Consider the following 6,676-nt stretch of genomic DNA (forward strand, 5'->3'; position numbering starts at 1 on the left):
GTGGGATAGTTGGGGTTGAGGGACTTGGGGAAATGCTGTTGAACTGATATAAACTTGATGGTAAAGGAATCAGATCTCACAGTTATTGGCAGAATTGACCTATTTAAGACATGTGTTTTTCATACCACTTACTCCTAAACACCTTCAAAATACACAAAATGCCAAGAGTGGCCAGTGTAGACAATAATCTCAGCTTCCTCAGGCAAATTACTGCCCAAAACACACCCCCTATGATCAATTCATTCAAGTCAAACATTTCTTGGTTCCCAATTATGGGCATAAGTCTATGTTATAAAAATTGTATAAAATTTGAGCCCAGAAACTAGTATATACTACAAATATCTATGTAAGTGACCAAAAATACCTACTGGATGTTTTAAAGGATTCTATTGTTGAGAAAAGAATGGGAGAAGGCTATTATTTAGGTTGGGCCTAGAAGGATGGGTTGAATTGGACAGTAAAATGACAATGATCATTTAGGTAATGGACCTAACAATAGCACACATGTTTGAGGAGCCTTGAATGGTCTGCTATGACTGGAATGAAAGCTTCTTGGGTGATGAGGGAAATAAAAAGAAGTGAGAATTGGCAAGAAATAAGGCTAGAAAGCTAAATTACAGCCAAATCTAGAAGGGTTTGAATGCCATGGTAAGGCATTGGAGCATTATTTTTAGGGAAGAGTGATATTCATCGCAGGTTTTGAGACAGGCCTTGAAATTAACATACTTTTATTTTAGAAAGATAACTCTCCTTGCAGAGTGCAGCATGGATTAGAGAGGTAGGGGAGGGGTAGTGGCAAGAGACGAAGTTGTTTTGAGGTTGAAGGCAATGTCACCCCACTCCAGTACTCTTGCCTGGAAAATCCCATGGACAGAGGAGCCTGGTAGGCTGCAGTCCATGGGGTCGCTAAGAGTCGGACACGACTGAGCGACTTCCCTTTCACTTTTCACTTTCATGCATTGGAAAAGGAAATGGCAGCCCACTCCAGTGTTCTTGCCTGGAGAATCCCAGGGACTGGGGAGCCTGGTGGGCTGCCATCTATGGGGTCACACAGAGTCGGGCACGACTGAAGTGACTTAGCAGCAGCAACTTAAATATTTGTTATTATTTTCTTCCTGAAACTAAAAGATAAAATATGTATTAATTTAGGTTTTGTCCAATGATGTGGTTTAATGTTAACTTAATATTAGATTTGAGTAAGAGATCACCCAGGAAATTGAATTATTTTGTTAAAATAAAGGATGTGTGCATGCTAAGTCACTTCAGCCATGTGCTACTCTTTGATACCCTATGAACTGTAGCCCACTACTCTCCTCTGTCCATGGGATTCTCCAGGCAAGAATACTGGAGTGGGTTGCTATGCCCTTCTCCAAAATAAAGGATATATGTTATTTTATCCTAATACTCCTTTTTATTAAAGTATAGTTGATTTACAATATTATGTTAGTTTCAGGTATACAGCATATTCAGTATTTTCACAGATTATATCCTATTAAAGTTATTACAAGATAATGGTTATAATTCCCTGTGCTATATAATATATCCTTGTTGCTTATCTATTTTATACATAGTAATTTGTATCCCTTAATCCCACACCTCTAATTTGGCCTTAACCCCTTCTCTCTCCTCTTTGGTAACCACTAGTTTGGTCTCTATGTCTGTGAGTCTGTTTCTGTTTTTCGTATATACTCACTTGTATTATTTCTTGAATTCCACATATAAGTGACATCATACAATATTTGTTTTTCTCTAACTTGCTTCACTATACATAATATTCTCTAGGCCCATCTACATGGCTGCAAATGGCAGAATATTATTTTTTATGGCTAATTTCCATGATATATATATAGAACACATCTTTAGCCATTCATCTGTTGATGGACTTAGGTTGCTTCCATGTCTTGGCTACTATAAATAGTGCTGTTATGAACATTTCGATGCATATATCTTTTGAAATTAGTGTTCTTATTTTTTCTAGATATATACCCAGGAGTGGGATAGCTGGATAAAACAGTAGTTTTAGTTTTAGTCTTTTGAGGAATCCCCATACTGTTTTTCATAGTGGCTACATCAATTTATATATCCTAATATAAAGATCCCTTGGACTTCAAGGAGATCCAACCAGTCCATTCTAAAGGAGATCACCCCTGGGTGTTCTTTGGAAGGACTGATGCTAAAGCTGAAACTCCAATACTTTGGCCACCTCATGCGAAGAGTTGACTCATTGGAAAAGACTCTGATGCTGGGAGGGATTGGGGGCAGGAGGAGAAGGGGATGACAGAGGATGAGATGGCTGGATGGCATCACCGACTTGATGGACATGAGTTTGGGTGAACTCCGGGAGTTGGTGATGGACAGGGAGGCCTGGCATGCTGCAATTCATGGGGTCGCAAAGAGTCGGACATGACTGAGTGACTGAACTGAATATAAAGATCCAACCAGTCCATCCTAGAGGAAATCAGTCCTGAATATTCACTGGAAAGACTGATACTGAAGCTGAAACTACAATACCTTGGCCACCTGATGAGAAGAACTGACTTATTAGAAAAGACCCTGATGCTGGGAAAGATTGAAGGCAGGAGGAGAAAGGGACAACAGAGGATGAGATGGTTGGATGGCATCACCAACTCAACGGACATGAGTTTGAGTAAACTCCGAGAGTTGACAATGGACAGGGAGGCCTGGAGTGCTGCAGTACATGGGATTGCAAAGAGTTGGACATGACTGAGTGACTGAACTGAACTGAACTGAACTGAATACAAAGAAAGCTGAGCACTAAAGAATTGATGCTTTTAAACTGTGGTATTGGAAAAGACTCTTGAGAGTCCCTTGGACTGCAAGGAGATCCAACCAGTCCATCCTAAAAGAAATCACTCCTGAATATTCATTGGAAGGACTGATGTTGAAAAGCTGAAACTCCAATACTTTGGCCACCTGATGTGAAGAACTGACTCATTAGAAAAGACCCTGATGCTGGGAAAGATTGAAGGCAGGAGGAGAAGGGGATGACAGAGGATGAGATGGTTGGATGGCATCACCAACTCAACGGACATGAGTTTGAGTAAACTGCAGGAGTTGGTGACGGAGTCCTGGCATGCTGTAGTCCTGGAATGCTGTAGTCCACGGGGTTGCAAAGAGACTGATGTGACTGAGCGACTGAACTGAACTGGATATACTCTCTCATTAAAAACTAGTATAATTAAAAAAACAACAATGGTTCAGTTATTTAAAAACTTCCCCCTCCTCCTTATGAATTTCCTAGGGTCTTTTCCTCTTCCTCTTTTTCACCAATTCTAACTAAGCACTATTGCAGTACATTGGAGCAGTATTACAAAGTCTGGGCATTATTATGGAGATAGTAATATTTCAGATATATTTTGGGGGCCTGGGTGATCCTAGAGATACCTGTTCTGTCCTGCTATCAATAGCTGAGAATGTCATTAGACATATGGGATGAAAACTATCAAGTCAAATGTGGTAATAAGTCAATAAACAAAAAATCTGATCATGACAAGAGGTAGGAATGTAAAAGAAACATTACCCACTGAGAGGAAGGAAAAACATAACATACACACTAATATTTCTAGTATGTTTTACGTTGGCCCATTAAATATGGAACCTGTTTTGGCCTCATGGAAGGATGGATGATTTTCAGTAGATTCCGCCAATGATAGGCCTTTGAGGATTTTGAAGGGGAAAGGTAGCCCTTATGTATAAAATACAATTACAACCATGTGAAATATCTTCTTGCTGGGTCTGGTACTACGGCACTGCACTGAGATACTTAAAATTTCAATTCTTGTAAAATATGGAAAATGACAGCTGATAAGGACTATAAAGCTGCTTCATGAATTTCACATAACTTAGAATACAGTCTGCCCATTGAGATGCAAGGCTGAAGAAAAATTCCATAGAATGAGGAAAGGCTGCACTTACTATTTCCTTCTTTGGCCAGTACTTTTTATTATTTCTGGAGAACTATACACAAACTGCTTTATAAGTTATTTTCATTCAATATAACTACTGTTAATTACAAATCAGTATTATCTTCATAAAAATAATACAGTCTTGGACTGTTTTAATTGGAAATAGAACAAAGAGCACTAAGTACACTTACAGAGTTCACATTTTTGAGCAAGGAGATGTCACTTGCCTCCAAGTTCCTAGGGATGCCAGTGAGGGACCCTAGGGCCCTATGGCAGCAGTCCTCTGCCATGCAATCATAAAATACACAGCAAACTTAAGAGGATCTGCTCCCTTTCCACCCATACTCCATGGCCAAGTTTAGGGCCTCCAGAGCTAGACAGGCTTGGGTTGCTTAATAGCTGTGTGATCTAGAGCAAGCTACCTAACCATCCCATGCCTCAGTTACCAAATCTGTAAAATAGAGACAATAATCTCCTAGTGGGGGTTTGAGTGTTAAATGAGACAATTCATCCAAAGCAAAGTTTATGTCCCCTAGTGGGCAAAAGCATCCTTTCCCCTTGACCAGTGATTTTAATAGGGTACTCAGCACACAATGAGTGCTCAAAATCCATTAGTTATTATCATTTTGTATGGTCATTGTATTGTCATTAAGGGCTTCCTTGGTGGCTCAGATGGTAAAGAATCTGCCTACAACATGGGATACACAGGTTCGATCCCTGGGTCGGGAAGATCCCCCGGAGAAGGGAATGGCAACCTACTCCAGTATTCTTGCCTGGTGAATCCCATGGACAGAGGAGCCTGGTGGGGCTACATCCATAGGGTTTCAAAGACTCAGATGTAACCGAAGTGATTTAGCACACACATGTTGTCATTAAGGAGCAGTAACTTAAAAAACCTCTTTGTTTCTTTGCTCGGCCTTGATGAGAACATGCAGACAAAGGGTCAAATGTGTGGAGAGGGGAAGGATGAGCCACAAACTGGATCACCAGCTCCTGGAACTTTTGTTAAATGTAGTGATATTTTTTTTCTGCCACTAAGGAGAAGAAGGTGACCCACCCCTTGGCTTCTTCTTGATATTTTCAGATTTTATCAGGCTCGGCAGATGCCCAAGTAAAGAGAATGTTGTCACATTACCAAGCCTGCTGTACAGGAGAAGGGAAAACTATAACACGATTAAATCATTTGCATGTTATTCTACAAGTTGCGCTCTGGTGAACCACGTCATCCGTGAATGTAATTTTCATGTATTTCTTCACCTCTCACCTTCTACCACCGCTATTACTTAACCCACTGACCCAGATAGCTGCTTATTAACATTTAATACATGTCGAAATGTTAGTGGGCTTTGAACAAAACGTGAACAAGTTTCTGACTTGCTTTTAGCTCTTCGCCCTTGAACCATTACATGAGTAATTCTTTACAGCTCTGCTCTGCCATTGCTATAAACATGGCACAGATATTTTTTTTTAAAAGATAAAAATGAACAATTTATGAAAAGAGTTGTCACCCCCAAGACATGTAAGCTTTCATTCATTTACTGAATGTTGATGAGCCCCTATTATGGTGGATGTTCTGTGCTAAGGGCTCAATGAGTGAATGTGGTGGTGGTTTTCCAGTCGCTGTTCTGGTGGAAGCAGGGGATGGGGGAGCTTGGGAGACACAGACAGGTAAATGGGTGATTATAATACAGAGTGAGAAGTCCTAAGACCCAAAAGGTGTGTCAGCAGTCACACCAATTGAAACACATGGTGGGGCCCCTAACTTAGCCTTCAGGGGTTAGAAATGTTCATTGCCTCCATTCAAAAACAAATATAAAGAAAATTATCCCCATTATCCTCATAAATAAAGAAATCAGTAAAGTAAGTAAGTGGATAGGTCAAATGGATGATAAAAATACAAAACTCTAGGGATTTCCTTGATGGTCCAGTGGTTAGGATTTTGCGACTCCATGCTTTCACTGCCAGCCAAGGGTTCAAATCCCTAATTGGGGATTTGATTCCACAAGCCATGTGGTGCAGCCAAAAAAATAACTACAAATCTCTGTCTGACTGATTTCACTTAGTATGATAATCTCTAGGTCCATCCAGAAACTAATACAACATTGTAAATCAACTATACTTCAATTAGAAAAAAAATTCAGTCGAGGGGGAAACTGAAAGTTAGTGACATCTGAAGTGTGTATGCTGGGATATGCAAAATGCAAAAGTATTTGAGGATAGGAATGTTTAATTTGACATAAGTATTTATTAATTCCTAAGTTTCTTTCAGAAAATACTTGACACGGCTAAATTTGGCAAATAGCAACTTTAAAAAAAATTTTTAAATGATGCATGAACCGACTTGAATAAATGTTCAATGAGTACAAAAAGAAAAAGGGGAAGAAAGTGAACCTGCCTACTTCGTTCCCCCTTCCCCAAATCTACCCTCCTTGCCTGAGATGAACAGTTAACAGTTTGATGTGTATCCTTTTAGAAAAGTAGTTCTATATTAGGTGGAGCCATCTAAAACTGCTCTTTTAGTTGATCAAAATGGTCAAATGATCAATACCTTTGCAGGACGCCACCTAATATTTAGTCATCTGACACGTCCTACTCTGTGACTTGCGTTTTTCTTTAGCAGCATATCTTTAAACGCTATGTGAATAAACAGAGATCAACTGTATTTCTTTGTCATCTAACATCTCTACAAGGATCATTACAAAAATAATCTTGACATGACAGATTAAGGCCGATGATGGTGGAGCTGCTGG

The sequence above is a fragment of the Bos indicus genome, chromosome 6 (genome assembly GCF_029378745.1).
Source record: "Bos indicus isolate NIAB-ARS_2022 breed Sahiwal x Tharparkar chromosome 6, NIAB-ARS_B.indTharparkar_mat_pri_1.0, whole genome shotgun sequence".
Classification (NCBI taxonomy): domain Eukaryota; kingdom Metazoa; phylum Chordata; class Mammalia; order Artiodactyla; family Bovidae; genus Bos; species Bos indicus.